Consider the following 18,681-nt stretch of genomic DNA (forward strand, 5'->3'; position numbering starts at 1 on the left):
TAGACTTGCTTTCGATAAGAATGACAGATCTATAACTCACATTCTATGTGTCGCCCAAAAAGTTACATATTGCAGCTTTAAGGTTCTGTAAAGAACCCGAAATTTGTTCAAAATAGAACCCTGTATGGAACCCAATGGTTCTACATGGAAGCAATTCTGGTTCAGTGATGACAAACCCCCGGGTTTCTGATCAAAGAACTACAAAAGGGTTCTACAAAAGGGTTCTATATAGAACCTTAAGGGGTCCCATATATGAAGCAAGCAATAGAAGCCTTTTTGGTTCTATCCAGAACTTTTTTTCTAAGAGTGTATTGTACTGTTGGACGGAGACAAAGTCTCAGTCCCTTCCCCGATTTCATTGTGGGGGACAATTATCACAAATGTAGATTTCAAGCACTTCAAGAGCAGTGTTACTGATGCCTTCTCAGTGCCGGATTACAGTTGGGTCCCCAACCTTTGTTTTTTATTGCAAAATGTGTAGAATTGAAAGAAATTAGCTTTAAAACAGCAAAGTTCTCTCTTAGCCTTGTGACAAAATGTGTAGAAATAGAATTATAAAACTGGACATGTTTCTGTCATAAAAACAAAATTGGGGGTGGGGGTCTGGGGCAGTAGTCCAGCTCTGGGCCGTGGTCTTATGAAATACTAGGCAACTAGAAAATACACCAGTTCTGTGTCTTGCATAACTAGCAATGAATAACTGACTGGTTAGGTTACTTCACATGTGTTTTATACTAAAACCAGTTATTTAATTAAAACATAAGTGGACCATAAAATCATAGTAGAGTATGCCTTTCATTTTTCCAATTCTGAAAACCACAAGGACTAAACAAAATAGTTTATCCTTAGAAGAAAAAAGATTGCAAACAATCTCTGAAAATGTAAATAAGAGATGCTACAAAATATCAGAGCAGGATAAGGAAAATCAAGTGGTTACATTGCCTACATGTAATAGTTACAGCAGTTTGACACTAAATTATCTAGATCAGTGGTTCTCAACCCTTTTCGATTACTGTACCACCAACTGAATTTTGCTCTGCCCGGAGTACCGCTGAAGTACCTCGTGTGATTTTACCAGTAAGCCTATGGTCTCATTAGTCAAGTACCCTCTGTGGATGGGCCAAGTACCCCCAGGGGTCCTCGTCGGAACCACTGATCTAGATGACATAGACTTATTCAGATGTTTATAATAATGGGCCAACAATAAAAAAGTGGAAGGCGTCACGCGCAACTCAGGTTCGTGTACGACAGTGCGGAAACAGTCTGAAAGTGATTAATGAACGAGGGCCATGGTGAGTGGAGAGCACCAAGTATTTTATAAGCCTACTCACCAATAAAGGACCGCTGCTCCCGTTGCAATAAGTAGCCCTGAAATTGAAGACTGTGCGTAGCCTGTGTGCCTACGCAAGCATCCACGGTATAACTTGTCCACTTAATCTACAGTCATTGGAGGAGAGTTCTATATCACGCGACGCGGCCAGAGTTGTTTGGTTAAATTGCTTGTGGGCTTACATACTTGTTCCGCAATGGGTGGGAAGTATAACGGCTCATGCGCACGCACTTTCAGTTCTAATCATAAAACTGCAGCTGCCAGAGACAAGGCTTAATAATATTTAGCCTGTTTACAGGAAACCTTAAAGGCCAAGTGCAGTCAAAAACCTGATTTGTATGTGTTTTATATATATTTCCACACTAGGAGGTTGGAATCATTTGAAGAGGCAAGGGAGGAGGATGGTCCATGTGATCTGCATAACAAACCAATACCAATTGGCATACCTTTGTATCCCTCCTCTGTATACCTGCAGACACAGACACAAAAAAAGTTCAGTCAACTGCACCCAATACAGCTAGCCTTCAACATATTCTTATAGCCTAAATATTCTTATGTCTTTGTTGATTGATATCCATTGAATTGTGTCCATTTATTGTTTTAGAAAGATTTGCACAAATATGAAAAAATAGATAAACCAATATAAATTTAGATCATAGAAGGGACAAACCTTAAATTGAGGACCTCCACCAGCTAAGGAGAATCCTCGATAAACCCCACTTCCTATGGGGTTCTTGGAAGAACCTTTTGGGGGCAATTTTCACTGCTGAGAACCCTAAGGTTCTTCTGAGAACTTTGACGCTCTTAGAAGAACCCTTGTTGAACAACTAATTGTTATAATGTAGGTAGCCGATAATATTGTATTCCTGCACATCAACATTACACGGTCAAACGTTTCAGTGTCTATGTTAGTGATCAACCTCCAATTTATTATTAATATTATTTTCTGTGAAATTCACATAGGAAGTTTGCAGGCACAAGGAAGTCAGCAGAATTTGCCCAGGTTTGAAATGCAACATTGCCCTTAAAAACTGCTGATGACTTTCCTTTAAGCATCAGTCATTATTTGGTACTCTGTGGTGTTGTAAGTTGTGGTAGTTGAAATGCACGTAATCTAAACCTTTTAGTCAGCATTTATGTGATCCACTTGCCCATTGGATGGAACTTTATGAGCCCTGAAAAGCATTTGGAGGTGGGCCAGGAAGACAGCTGATGATTCTCTAATTGAATTTCTGATAACCTTGTCATTTTTCTATTTATACTGCATGTCAATTTTCAATTAAAGTGATAAACACATTGCGAATACACTGAAGACACAAGAATGTGAACCAGTGTGTGACAGTTTTGGGAAGATTGGTCATCTTTTGTGTGAAAAACATGTAGGGGTGTATTTAGCCCCATTTACACAATCAAACACAGGAGGTTATAGTGGGAAGATTACAAGATATTACATTTGTACAGGTTTTATAAGTCATACATTTAATTACTGAGGCTAATAATATTATCAATGGAATTTGTGTGAGTTAATGCAGTAATGGCGAACTGTTACACAGATTAAGATACTATGTATGACCTTGTGGCTAGTTAAAGGATTCATGTCACTGCACTTTTCAAATAAGTGGACACTGGATCCAGCAATGACTCCTGGGACTCTGTAAAGGTCTATGTAGCGTTCCAATTCATCTGTGATCCAATGTATATTTTGAAAGTACTTTAATACAACCTTCATGTGTTTTTTATATTACTCTTTGGCAGAAGACAAAGCTCTAACTTTCAGCATGTTTGTTAATGCTTTGTTGTGTGATGCATGTTTCTCCTCAACCACAACTATTTTGTTGTGTATACTGTATATGTTGTGCTGGCTTAAGGCTCAAATCAAATCAAATTTGAGAATGTCCTACATTTTTCAGCCAACTTACTGTATAATCAAATACAGTAATGCATCTTTAATTAGTATGTAACGCTCGTCGTTAGGTGGAAGAGAGGAGGACCAAATCGCAGCGTGGTACGTTTCCATATTTATTGGAACACTTATAAACACGAACAAAACAATAAACAGAATGAAACCAACGACGCTACAGACCTGAACATGTGAACCTATTGAAAACAAAGAACGCAATGAACAGGAACAATCACCCACAAACAAACAGTGAACACAGCCTACCTAAATATGGTTCCCAATCAGAGACAACGTAAAACACCTGCCTCTGATTGAGAACCATATCAGGCCAATAATATACACCTAAACCAATGAAACACAAAACATAGAATATACCCACCCAGCTCACGTCCTGACCAACTAAACAAAGACTAAACAAAGGAAATAAGGTCAGGAACGTGACATAGTACTTCCAAACAAATAATTACATGAATGTACATTTGTATGGCTTTAGTCAAGATTTGATTTGAGCCTTTAATATGACCCCCATGTGTTTTTTATATTACTCTTTGTCTGAAGACAAAGCTCTAACTTTCAGCATGTTTGTTTCTGCTAAGTTGTGTGATGCATGTTTCTCCTCAACCTCAACCATAACCACAACTATTTTGTTGTGCATACTGTATATGTTGTGCTGGCTTAAATGCAACATCCTCTAAACATATGCTAAAAGAGTATACTAAAAGTACCTAAAAGAAAGATGTGCGATTTAGAGTCAACAGTGAAAAGATCTGAATGATATTCTACATTTTGTCCAGTCTCTCTGCTGGTAGGCTTTCCGCATGTGTAAGATTTGTTTCAGTCTGTTTTCTTTTTGTCATTTGAGAAACTTCAGCATCGCATAATGTTGTCTCTGTTATTCGTTACAACCCCAAATTCTTAATTTGGGAAAATGTGAGGTAAAACAGGAAGAGTGTAATTTGAAGCGTCTCACCCACACATATCCGCAGTTATTTATCTGGCTGTACAACTGCCTCATTACACTAGCTGGCACGGCATCCTCCAGATGTAAAACATCAACAAAACAAAACACTTTTGTAAATCATCTCTAAACCAATGTTTTAATGTTTTATTGAATTAGCACATTAGTTTTTCATTCAGAACAAGTACTATAACGGTTGAGAATGTCCTACATTTTTCAGACAACTTACGGTAGAATCAAATAATTACAGTAATGCATCTTTAATTAGTACTTCCAAATGATTAATTAGATGAATGTACATTTGTATGGCTTTAGTCAAGTTAGTGACATTGTTGTTGAAAATCATAAGGATGTGCCATCTTGGTCTTAAAGGAAAAATGCATGTTGTTTTCCATTGAGGTGTGAGAAATAACTTTGTGATAAGGGCAACTTTGTGTGAGAGAACCAAACCCCCAACATATTAAGCCTTTCTTTTCCCAGGCTGGGGCTTTACACTGACTATACAGGATGTACAGTAGAGCATTTTCCCACAGTAATCGTTAGTTGTGCATGGTTTCTCATAGCGTGCTTTCTCATTTCTATTTAGTATGATCATACATACACACAATTTGAAGTATGTACAATACTGCCAACCATTATTGGTTGAATAGAATGGATCTTTCACAATGAACTGGACAAACTGCCTCCTCTAAAACACAGTTAGATCTTGTTCTTCATAACTAAGAAATACTTGTGGGAGAGATTGTGATGGAAACATTGTATTTGAGAATTCATTCATCATTTGCACACACTGCATATAGATTTTTTATATTGTGTTATTGACTGTACGTTTGTTTATGTGTAACTCTATGTTGTTGTTTATGTCGCACTGCTATGCTTTATCTTGGCCAAGTCGCAGTTGTAAATGACAACTTGTTCTCAACTGGCCTACCTGGTTAAATAAAGGTGAAATATATATTTATTTTTTTATTCAGAGAAGCCTACATAATGCAGATGTTGTTACAAGAAAGGTCTCGATATAACGATTGTATAAACAGAAAAAAGTACATTTCAAAAGAAAATGTCAAATATTTGTATTGTCATTATGCTTTCCTAATTCCTTCCATAGTTGTATTGTGCATATGATGTTGAATAATGCCTGATAAACTTTACATTTTACACTAATTGATTCTTATTGTCTATCTTCTTGAAAATGGGATAGTGCTTGCTTTAGAAACAAAGGAATGGGCCTTTCATGTTTTCAAATAGAAGGGATTAGACGCCAAATGCTTCCTGAAGTAGCAAGATCATGTGTCAAGTATTCCTTGATGCTTAATACTGTTACTAAACATTCTCTTCAGTAGCAAGGTCATGTGTCAAGTATTTGTTGATGCTTAATAGTGATGCGTAAGTTCAAACAATAAAGATAGTGAGAAGTCTGGATAGGGGATGCTAGGAGATATACTGCAAGAGGTTAACAGCTAGTTTGATTAGCTTTAACGGTTTGCATTTAGTTGTTATGAGAGCATGCTAAGATTGTATGGAAAGCACTTGTTTCATATATTGCTACACAAATTCCCTTCAAGTCCTCTAGATGGCATTCATGTCTCTCTACAGGGGTCAGCTCCCACTAAGCCCAAGCAAAGCTCTTCTCTGTCCTGCCACCCAAATGGTGGAATGACAGTTCCTGGCCCTCTTCGGAAACCCTACCTCTTTACAGAGTATCGTAAAGGCCTAGTGCAGTCAAATTTTCTATACTGAAAAAAAATACAAACGTAACATGTAAAGTCTTGGTCCCATGTTTCATGAGCTGAAATAAAAGATCCCAGAAATGTTTACATCCCTATTAGTGAGCACCTGACAGGTGTGGCATATCAAGAAGCTGATTAAACAGCATGATCAGCACAGGTGCACCTTGTGCTGGGGACAATAAATGGCCACTCTAAAATGTGCAGTTTTGTCACACAACATGATGCCACAGATGTTCTCAAGTTTTTAGGGAGCGTGCAATTGGCATGCTGACTGCAGGGATGTCCACATGAATTGAATGTTCATTTCTCAACCATAAGCCTCCTCCAAGTACATTTTAGAGAATTTAGCAGTACGTCCATCTGGCCTCACAACTGCAGACCATGTATGAAACCATCTCAGGGAAGCTCATCTGTTTTACATTGTGAACAGAGTGACAGTATGGTGACGGTATTTTTTATTTTGTAACCTTTATTTAACTAGGCAAGTCAGTTAAGAACAAATTCTTATTTACAATGACGGCTTACTCCGGCCAAACCTGGACGACACTGGGCCAATTGTGCTCTGTGCTATGGGTCTCCCAATCACAGCCGGATGTGATACAGCCTGGATTCGAACCAGGGACTGACGCCTCTTGCACTGAGATGCAGTGCCTTAGACCGCTGCGCCACTCGGGAGCTCAGGCATAAGGGCAGGCGTAAGCTACAGACAACGAACACAATTGCATTTTTATCGATGGCATTTGAATGCACAGAGATACCGTGACAAGATCCTGAGGCTCATTGTCTTGCCATTCATCCGCCGCCGTCACCTCATGGTTCAGCATGATAATGCACGGTCCCATGTCGCAAGGATCTGTACACAACTCCTGAAAGCTGAAAATGTCCCAGTTCTTCCATGGCCTGCATACTCACCATACATGTCACACATTGAGCATGTTTGTGATGTTCTGGATCGACGTGTATGACAGAGTTCTCGCCAATATCCAGCAACTTTCGCGTAGCCATTGAAGATGAGTGGGACAACATTCCACAGACCACAATCAACAGCCTGATCAACTCTATGCGAAGAATATGTGTTGCGCTGCATGAGGAAAACGGTGGTCACACCCAGTGGCGATGTTAGCATGTAAATCTTGGTGGGGCAAACTCCCCTAAAAATGTCTTAGATGCATGCCAGCAAAGCCACTATACAACACAACACTAAACAATACATTAATTGAACTATAACAAGCGGTGCCCACAAACTGTTAGGGCCTACATAAACCTGTCCCAACAGCAGAGCTTTCTTTTCAGCAAAATGTAGTGAATCCTTACCACCGCTACACCGGGCTATCCACGGAGCCTTGTCTGGCTGCGAAACAGTTCATTCAGCCTCGTTTACTACCTTTTTAAAAAACATAGCTGATATGGCTCTCTGGCATATTACATAATGTAGCGACCCGCACAGACAGCGGTGTGTTATGTGGTAGGCTATTAGTGGGTTGTGTTGTACTTACCAGTGTTCGCGGGGTCCGACATGCCAATCAACCTGCTATCTGCCAATCACGGGGATGCCGGGCATCCTGGTGTTTGGCGGTGGCGTTGGGCAGGGGGATGGAGCATTGGAAGTTAAGACCAGGTTTAGCCATTGTTCTCTCTCTTACGTCTGGGCTTCACAAGAGAAGGTCACGGTTGGCTTGTGGGGTATCTTTCGTTTATTTGGCGTGGGCTACAGCCAAACAGTAGCCTGTGTAAAGTTGGGTTAATAAACCGTCAATTCGTAAACTCAACCCTCTGTCTGGACAATTGTTCCTTTATGATCTTGTCAGGTCATTACAATAATATATGCAGCAGCATATAAGACATTTTTGGACTCACCTTGTGCGTGGCGGTCCTTCTATGGCAAATTTTGTCATCAAAGAAAAAGATTTACAATTCCGAGTTGGATGACTGTTCAAAACTTATTTTCCCAGTCTGACTTCCCAGTTGCAATGCTTGCGGTTAGCCGCTGTCACCGATTCCTTCCAAACAACTCATTTTTGAATTTGCCATCTCCAACTTGTTGTGTAATGTTTATGTCCAATGGCCGATGAGCACCGATACGTTTTATCAATAATTTATCTTCATTATCTATTTTCATATGACAAGGATTAAAAAGGATTTGCCAGTAGATTGTCTACTTGATTTATGATGATGACTGCTAGCTAAGATTTTGAAAGTAAGATGTTGACATGATCAGTCCAATCAAGACTACTGTAGATATAACGTGATTTGACGTAATTTTATTTGTGGCCAATGACCTTGAGCCTTCTTGGTAGGGTACTTCTAATGTAACTCCATGGCAGCACCCAAAGGGCTCACATTCTTGATGTCTACTCTTACTAAAGGCGAGTGATGTAGTGTCCCCATGAGTGACAGAACACTGAGCAAATCACGGTGCAATGCTCATATTTACTGCTGGCCTGCCTCACCACCACAGAAAGGACTGAGCTATGCAGAGCAGACCTGCTTTGTGGGCCTCAGCCCCACCTGCCCCATTCAGGTCGCCACGGGTCACACCAGATACTGACTGGTTTTCTGATCCACGCCCTTACCTTTTTTTTAAGGTATCTGTGACCAACAGATCCATATCTGTATTCCCAGTCATGTGAAATCCATAGATTAGGGCCTAATGGCTTTATTTCAATTGACTGATTTCCTTTTATGAACTGTAACTCAGTCAAATCTTTGAAATTGTTGCATGTTGCGTTTATATTTTTGTTCAGCGTATATATTGTACAACAGAGGATGAAACTAACACTCTACACAGAACCTTCTAATTAGTGATGTGCAGTTTGCGAACGATTCGTTCTTTTTGAACGACTCTTTTTACTGACTCAAGAGTTATATATTTTTTCAGAGTAACTCATTCATTTTAGTAGTTTGTTTGACCTGTTGGCCGCAATGAATTCTACAGAAGGATTAAAGGAGCGACATGTTCATTTGACGTCTGTTTTGGCCGTGCAGCATTTAGGGTGATACGGCCTCTGCAGAAGTCAGGGCCATCATTCCAATTGAGCTTCGTTGAGCAGCGCAGAGCTGTTGTGAAGGAAGTTGTCAAGGAAGTGAGTTTGTGCTTATACAGGACCTCCCGCCCTCACCTACCGTCAACCAATCATGTCAATGCGGAGCTATACGGAGCCACATTGTTACAAAATTTAAGAGACGCATGACGATGTGGTAGAGTTCACTTTAGACTCTGGGTGCCTCTAGACGCTCTGCAATTGCGTCACAACATCCATACGGGCCTCCGACCACATAAATTGGCTTTTAACCTCTACCGCTTCTCTCTCCCGGATCCGGGATCCTCCTCATCAAAAAAGCTGACTAGCATAGCCTAACGGGACAGGGATATCATATAATATAATTTTCATGAAATCACAAGTCCAATACAGCAAATGAAAGATAAACATCTTGTGAATCCAGCCATCATTTCCGATTTTTAAAATGTTTTACAGCGAAAACACAATATGTATTTCTATTAGCTAACAACAATAGCCACACGCAACTGCATATTTTCACCATGTTTCCACCGCATAAGTAGCTTTCACAAAACCGACAAAATAGAGATAAAATTAGTCACTAACCAAGAAACAACTTCATCAGATGACAGTCTTATAACATGTTATACAATACATTTATGTTTTGTTCGAAAATGTACATATTTGAGGTATAAATCATAGTTTTACATTGCAGCCACCATCAAAAATAGCACCAAAGCAGCCAGAATAATTACAGAGAGCAACGTGAAATACATAAATACTCATCATAAAACATTTATGAAAAATACATGGTGTACAGCAAATGAAAGATAAACATCTTGTGAATCTAGCCAATATTTCAGATTTTTTAAGTGTTTTACAGCGAAAACACAATATAGAATTATATTAGCTTACCACAATAGCCAAACACACAAATCCATTTATTCACCGCAAAAGGTAGCTATCGCAAAAACCAGCAAAAGATATAAAATGAATCACTAACCTTGAACAACTTCATCAGATGACAGTCTTATAACATCATGTTATACAATACATTTATGTTTTGTTCGAAAATGTGCATATTTATAGCTACAAATCCTGGTTATACATTGTGAATACGTAGCAACGATTCACCAGAATCTCCGGAGATATTTTGGACACTCACCTAATCTGACCAAAGAACTCATCATAAACTTTACATAAAAATACTTGTTGTATGGCAAATGAAAGATACACTGGTTCTTAATGCAACCGCTGTGTTAGATTTTTAAAAATAACTTTACCATAACATACAGCTTGCGTTATTGTGAGACAGTGCTCAACAACACGGCGGAGAATAGGAGTCAACATTTTACACAGAAATACGAAATAACATCATAAATGTTTTCTTACTTTTGCTGAGCTTCCATCAGAATGTTGTACAAGGAGTCCTTGGTCCAGAATAAATCGTTGTTTGGTTTTAGAATGTCCATTTCTTCTGTCGAATTCGCGCCACAATGCTAGCCAAGGTTGCTAACATTCCCTATCCTCTCTTGGCGCAAAGAACGGAAAACTCCAAAAGCCCCAATAAACATTGAATAAACTGATAAAACTCGGTTGAAAAAACCTACTTTATGATGTTATTATCATATGTATCAAATAAAATCAGAGCCGGAGATATTCGCCGTGTATACCGAACGCTTTTCAGAAGACAATGTCGCGCTCCCCCGCGCGACTTCGAAGACAAAGAAAATACCAGACCTGTCACTCCAAAAGCTCTTATTCGACCTCAGATCAAGCTAGACACCCCATTCCACCTTCCACTGCCTGTTGACATCTAGTGGAAGGCGTATGAAGTGCATACATATCGATAAATGAAAGCCAGTTGAATAGGCAGGCCCTGAAACAGAGCCTCGTTTTCAGATTTTTCACTTCCTATATGGAAGTTTGCTGCCAAATGAGTTCTGTTTAACTCACAGATATAATTCAAACAGTTTTAGAAACTTCACAGTGTTTTCTATCCAATAGTAATAATAATATGCATATTGTATGATCTAGAATAGAGTACGAGGCAGTTTAATTTGGGCATGATTTTTTCCAAAGTGAAAACAGCGCCCCCCTATTGACAAGAAGTTTTAATACGCGCTCCTCCAGCTCAGCGGGAATGTGCTCCGACCAGCAACTGTCTATCATGTGCGCGAGGGAAAATAGATCACGCTGAAGTCAGTGTAGAGAAGAAAAATACATGTTTATAACTGATAATTGATCACATGGTGCAAAAATGAATGCAGTTGATTGAAATATTGAATGTTATGCGTGCTCTGGGTATTACTGACTCAAATTAACGAAATTATTCGAACGATTCGTTCTTTTGACTGAATGACTCGAAAATATCTAAGTCAGTAAAAAGAGCCGAACTTGCCATCACTATGCATGGGCCAGAGTTTCGGCTTTACGTGGTGACATCACCATGCGCGGTAAATGTGCAAATAGACCAATAAGATAGAGAATTCCAAACCTTTATGCAAATAACAGCTAGTTTTCAGTTGTACCCTCCCCACTCAGACCACTCTCAAACAGTCCTAGCAAAATTCTTGCCTGAGAAATAGTTTTTTGCTAAAAATCAATTTTTGCCAATTTTATTGTAATTGCATGATTTTATATTGATATAAAAACTTTGGTGCAGAATAAAAGCAGATCAGAGCAACTCCTGATTCTAGACAGCTGATTCATGAGTACTTTTGCATTGGATTGATATTATATTGTATTGCCACAAACAACGTTTTTATAGATGACCCCACATTACAATCCATTCTGAAATGCAGTTAATATGGTAATTTTAGAGTGATTCTTTTTTTACATTAATCTAACAAATTATTTTACAATAAAACACTGCAAGACATGTAGCTATACAGTTCAAAGGCTTCATTTCTGGAAAATGATTCAGAGCATCATATCATTTCACTTGTTAGACAAGATAGAACATGCAAATAAGCAACTGAAGAAAAAAAGGAAGCCAGGGCCTATATTAGCCCTGCCCTTCCTACCCCATTTCCCTCCCACCTTCTCTCCCTCCCTCCCTCCCTCCCTCCCTCACTTTCTACATTCCCTTGCCAAACAGGATCTGTAGGATCTTTGTGAATAATTTTCTCAGGAGACAGGAATGCTTGAACACAAGCCTGCTGGGACATGCTCCTGACATTCCCAAAATCTCCCAGAAAAAAGCCCCTATTGAGGACGAGTATTCACCTTTCTTTAGTTTTAAACCCAGGAGGAATAGGGATTCAACCCCCCCTAAATGCTGCCATGACTCAATCACCAAAAGGTATATAAACATCTCCCTTTCTGCAAAGAATCAAGTGCTGAATGCCATAATGCTTCCATCTTGTGACGTGGTGTACGTGCACACTATAAAGGATGTACCCCAGACACAGTGACTCACTACTGAAATTAAGCTGTCTGGAACGCTACCTTGAATGTCTACAGGAGTAGTATTCACATGAGAATCTGACTTCTTTACTGAGACGTGTAAGTGACACATAACCAACCTTTCTGACCTTGTCTTCTTTAACGTAAGGTCATAAAGCATACCAGTATTTGTAATTGTAAGTCAGTGGCACTTGCATTTTTTAAAGTATGTACAACAATCACAGTCATAGGCTCCAGGGAGGTAATTATATTGAATTGAATTTATATAATGCATTTTATCAGTGTTCAAAGCACTCCATATTTTTCAAAGTACATCATATAAAAATTGCACATTCAAAATGTTTTCGTAAATCACCAGGTTGCTTTTCATACAAGAATATTGTTAATTTAAGTTAAGTATGTTTTATTTAATAAAGCCTCAACTTGTAATATCCAGTCACAAATAGGTTTTTATTTTTGAAGTTGATTTTATACAAAAACACAAAGTTACTGTATTGAACAGGTTTGGTGATTTTTTGTGTGCAGTAGATTAGCACAGTAGTTTAGTAGACTGAAAATAGGATCCAGGTTCGTTAAAAACATACAGTATAAGTACACAATCATGAAAGTTGTGGCATCTTCACCGCATGAAATATGACACATTTACTGAAATATAATGGCCATCTATTTCAGAGATAGATACGCTATTAAAAAGTCTGGGACAGAAATTAAGAGAAAGAAAGACATCACATCACTGTAACATTTGCTTGTCCCTTGAAATTAGACCAATAAACCCCCTTTCCACAAAGGGCATAGACTCATAGAGATGCTCTCAATGGTTCAACCATAGAGTAGGTAAGTATTCCTGCATTCCCGTTCTCTAGTCTACCCTTGCTCAATAACGGTTTCCTTTGTGCTTTCATTCGTTGAAAAGCATGGACCTGCTGTTGTATTGCATAAAAAGCTACTCAAAGTTCATTCTTTCTCCAGGAAAGGTCTCTGTAGTATTATTTGACTGACCAGAAGCTGGAGGTGGGAGTAGTGGTACTTGGAGACTCTTTGGGAGCTTGGCTTGGGCTGTGGCTGTAGCTGGGGGAGTGAGTGACACTTGGGCTGCTGGGTGGTGAGGATGTAGACGAGGAGCACGAGGAGGATTTAGATTTGATCTCAAGCCACTTCCCTCCCAAGGCTTTGGCAAAGTGGTCATCCACAGAAACGCTGATGGAGAGCTGGCGGGAGCTGGCCCTTTGGTAGTCCATCCCCAGGCTTCTCTTGAAATGCTCCTCCACCACATGGTCATAGCTGTGCTTATATAGCACTGCAATGGAGAGAATACCAAACAAAGGTCAGAGGCATAATTCTTAACAAGTCTGCAATACAACAACAGCATTGTAGCACTACAGTTTTTATTGAGATAAAGGAGAATGATACTGACCTGTGGAGGAGTGGCTGCTGCTGCGGATCTCAGATCTGCAGGTGGGCTTTCTTGTGGAGGAGACACAGGTGATCACAGAAGGACGCATCTGAAAGAGGCAAAACAATTGTTACATTTTAAAAAGTGTTTAAACATTATAAGATTCCGTACAGAACAATGTTTTCGAAAACCTAATTCCCCCCAGAACAATAGGATGAACATGTCAATGTAAACATAGCACATTAAGCCATCACTAACTTTTTGTTGAAGGCTCAGTTTGACTTTAGGATAGAACATTTATTTGGTTAAGGATGGGGCCTGAAAGCTGTTCACCCTCATCAGGTTGGCACAAACAGGTCAAAGAAAGAGATGTCTGTTTAGTCATGTTGAGGACATTCCTCCCACCATTGCTCACATTTTCTCCCCGAATCCGGCTGGATTGCATATCTTGGACAAGCAGAAGCCTGTAAAGGCTCTTGGGAATAGAATGTGCCTGAGCGTTTATAATCACTACAGAGATCGCAGAGATACACTATATATACAAAAGTATGTGGACACGCATTCAAATGAGTGGATTCGGCTATTTCAGCCACACACGTAGCTGACTGGTGTATAAAATCGAACACATAGCCATGCAATCTCCATAGACATACATTGGCAGTAGAATGGCCTTACTGATGAGCTCAGTGACTTTCAACGTGGCACCTTCATAGGATGCCACCTTTCCAACAAGTCAGTTAGTCTAATGTCTGCCCTGCTAGAGCTGCCCTGGTCCACTGTAAGTGCTGTTATTGTGAAGTGGGAATGTCTAGGAGCAACAATGGCTCAGCCGCGAAATGGTAGGCCACACAAGCTCACAGAATGGGACCGCCAAGTGCTGAAGTGCATACCATGTAAAAATCATCTGTCCTCGGTTGCAACACTCACTACTGAGTTCCAAACTGCCTCTGGAAGCAACGTCAGCACAATAACTGTTCATCGGGAGCTTAATGAACTGGGTTTCCATGGCCGAGCAAGCCTAAGATCACCATGCTATGCGCAATGCCAAGCTTCGGCTGGAGTAGTGAAAAGCTTGCTGCCATTGGACTCTGGAGCAGTGGAAACATGTTCTCTAGAGTGATGAATCACGCTTCACCATCTGGCAGTCTGATGGACAAATCTAGGTTTGGCGGATGCCAAGAGAACACTACCTGCCAACGGTAAAGTTTGGTGGAGGAGGATGGTCTGGGGCTGTTTATCATGGTTTGGGCTAGGTCACTTAATTGCAGTGAAGGAAAATGTTTACGCTACAGCATACAATTACATTCTAGACGATTCTGTGCTTCCAACTTTGTGGCAACAGTTTGGGGAAAGCCCTTTCCTGTTTCAGCATGACAAGGCCCCCTTGCACAAAGCGAGGTCCATACAGAAATGGTTTGTTGAGATCGGTGTGGAAGAACCTGACTGGCCTGCACAGAGCCCTGACCTCAACACCATCAAACACCTTTGGGATGAATTGGAACGCCGACTGCAAGCCAGGCCTAATCGCCCAACCTTAATGCCAGACCTCACTAATGATCTTGTGGCTGAATGGAAGCAAGTCCCCGCAGCAATGTTCCAACAGCTAGTGGAACACCTTCCCAGAAGAGTGGAGGCTGTTATAGAAGCAAAGGGGGGACCAACTCCATATTAATGCCCATGATTTTGGAATGAGATGTTCGACAGGTATCCACTTACTTTTGGTCATGTAGTGTACGTAGGCTCTGACTGCCTAGGGCTACACTGGGAGATTACTGAGGCACTCATGACTGAGACAAACCAGAAAACCCATCCTTCATGTTGTTAGCACCTGGACCCACTATTATAATTGTTCCTCTTGAAATTACCTGTATCTGATCGGTGGATGTAGTGCTTTTGGTTTTCTTCTCTGTCCTCTCAGGCTCTTTCCTTGGTTTCTTAATTAGGTCCAGTGGTTCATCCATAGGTGGTGTGGGATACACATGACGTGGAAGATGACCTGTGGGGCTGGGGGTTGGGCTCCAGGAGGATGTGGGGCTTGGGGTTGGGCTCCAGGAGGATGTGGGGCTCTGGGGAACACTAAACACAGCTGGCCTCTGAGCACTTCTCATGTTGCTTTTGCTCTGTGCCCTCTCTCGCCTGAAACACAAAATCACATGCTGAAACATGGAATCACACACTGGACATGGCGTTATGAAACCAATGGTTGTCAATTATGAAGTTATAGAGGGGGATTAAGGCATGTGCAGGTTTCACAAACCTTTCTTCCAATGTTAGGCCACGCTCAGAGCTGTGTTTGCGCTTGACTGGATGCACTGGTGGTACTCGAACTCTCTCATTTGTCATATGCCTGTATCTATCTTCACTTCTTAGGTTGGGCTGACCTACAAGAGGAAAGATCAGGCACACATAAAGCTAATGGTTACTAATTGAAATAATATACACTATACTTATTGGCAAAGATTTTGGCACAGATAAGGATGGCTTACACCTAACTAACCTACTGAACAGACATTAGGTGTGGCAATGAGTAAATAGGTGACGGGTTGTTTTGATCCTTGGAACTGTGACATACGGTTCATCACCTGTATGAGTAGTTTGTGGCCGTGGGAAAGCTTTCATGCCACCGTTAATTGTAAACTCTGTTAAGCTGTGGAACTAGACATACCAGATTGGTGAGTGTTACAAATCTTCTTGATTCAATGTTAACTGTAAATGTTGTATTTCAACATACAGTGATGATGACACCTATCGTATTTACATATCTAAGAGAGGAAGATTAGTTTATATTCAAAAGGTGGATTGAGCTGGACAAACTTAAGATAACTAATGTCTCACAACCATCATTACAATACACACATCACACAGAAGCATTCTCTTCATTGTGAGAAACTAACAGAAACATCAACAGGTGCTAATATCCTTTGTGTTATTCACATGACATTTGAGTCATTTAGCAGACACTCTTATCCATATCGACTTACAGGTAGTGCAGTCATCTTAAGATAGCTAGGTGGGACAACCACATATCACACTCATAGTAAGTAATTTTTTCCTCAATAAAGTAGCTATCAGAGCTAGTAAGGGGGGGAAATGGGGAGGAGGTGAGGAGGAGGTGCAAGGGGGGGGTGCTGTGGAATTATTTAAGATACTATTTGAAGAGGAAGGGTCAAGATGTTTTCGGAAGATGGACTGTCCTAGGTATGTTCAGATGTAAGCTGGTTCCACCATTGGGTTGCCAGGAGAGAGAAGAGCTTGGACTGGGCTGAGCAGGAGCTGCCCTCCCGTAGAGGTGGGAGGGCCATGAGACCAGAGGTGGCAGAATGTGACGTTTACCAATGTCAGTACACTGGCATTTGTTTTTCATAAAGCTGACACCAGTCCTCTTCACATTATGTTGTTTCTTTAAAGCTAAATTCCTTGAACTATATTCAAATTGGCATTGTCAATATACCTAAAGAAATGCACCACATTAGCATGCAATGCTCCACTACCACATTGAGATACAATGCTGAATGATTAGGTCATGTTAGTACTGTACACGAATGGTCCCCTTAATCTCAAATACTCCCCCATTCCACAATCGTCAGTCCAATCCACATCTCAAACAGTCATGTCCCTCAACCCCAACCTCTCACCTATGACCTCCCATTCTGTCCCTCAGACAGCATAATGTCACAGTGGATGCCCGTGGAGGGTGACTGGGAGAAAACCACACCTTGCCTGACTGACGTTATGATGCCTGAGGCATGGTTATTTGTTCCCTATCAGTAGAGGAAACAAAAGGGCAGTATCTTCAGATCCTCTCCATCTGCCACAGTTATTCCCATCATCTGACATAAACCTATCTGAAGTAATGCTTGAGAGCAAGACATTTAGAAGCAAGTTGACATTTTACCAATGGAGGGACTCATTTATAGTTGCTGACTATTCTTAAATGTTGTTATAGCCTTAAGTGGATATAGTGAGGCATTATTATCACATTCGTCAACGTTATCTTAAACTCAAAACCTTAAATAAAAAATAAAAAAGTTAAAATATGTATTGGTTTCTTAAATGATATTGTTAAAGTTGCTGGATTACATATTGTTTTTATACAATTCAAACAGTTAGCTACAATGTACTCAATGACATTTACTCGGACTTAGTAAAAGTTATTTTATAATGACCCTAAACATTTGCATTTCTAATGACTTTAGTTGAACTAGCTAAGCTAATTACGAAGTAATAATGATCTAATAACAACTGTGTCATCATACATGATAACAATGCATGTTGCAGCAATAAATACTACTTTTTAAAGTAGCAGGGATCACAGCAGCAAAATTCTATTTTGTGAAACAATAGTAGGCCTATAAGAAAATAAATAAGATATATTACCTTCCAAGATGTAGACTTTGAAGCCACTGCTCATCCGAGTTATGTATTGCAAGTTTGCAACAGCCATGTTACCTTGTCTTTGTCTGTGAATAAAGCAAACTGCAGAGGACCACCTTGACTGTTCGAGCTAAAAGGTCACAATGAGCCTAAATTCTGGTTGGAAATGGAAAGTCAATGAGATGCTGGGCTTGATCTTGGCCAGGTAACGTATCAGGAGGCTGCGCAGAGCTGCTGTGTCTTCCAGGAAACCCTATTGCTGCAATGTCATTGGTCGCTCTCAAGCCAATCACAACCTCCTCCCTTTTAGATGTTTATGTTATTGTTGCAGGAAGAGTGGGTTCACAGGTAGATACCTCAAATAGGAAAAATTATATTAAACTGTTCCCTGACTGTCCCTGCACCACCCAACCATACGTTTACTTCACTTTCAGGCATAAACATGAATGTAACATAGATTACTTTACATTCAATTCAACGGAGACTCAAAACAAGAAAACACTGATAATGTCACAAAGCACTTTTTTCCATGTTTTGTACTTCTCCCAGAATCCACTGGGAACTTCAGGTGTATCTTTTGTCTCCACTC

This window comes from Salvelinus alpinus, chromosome 5 (assembly GCF_045679555.1).
Source record: "Salvelinus alpinus chromosome 5, SLU_Salpinus.1, whole genome shotgun sequence".
NCBI classification, from domain to species: domain Eukaryota; kingdom Metazoa; phylum Chordata; class Actinopteri; order Salmoniformes; family Salmonidae; genus Salvelinus; species Salvelinus alpinus.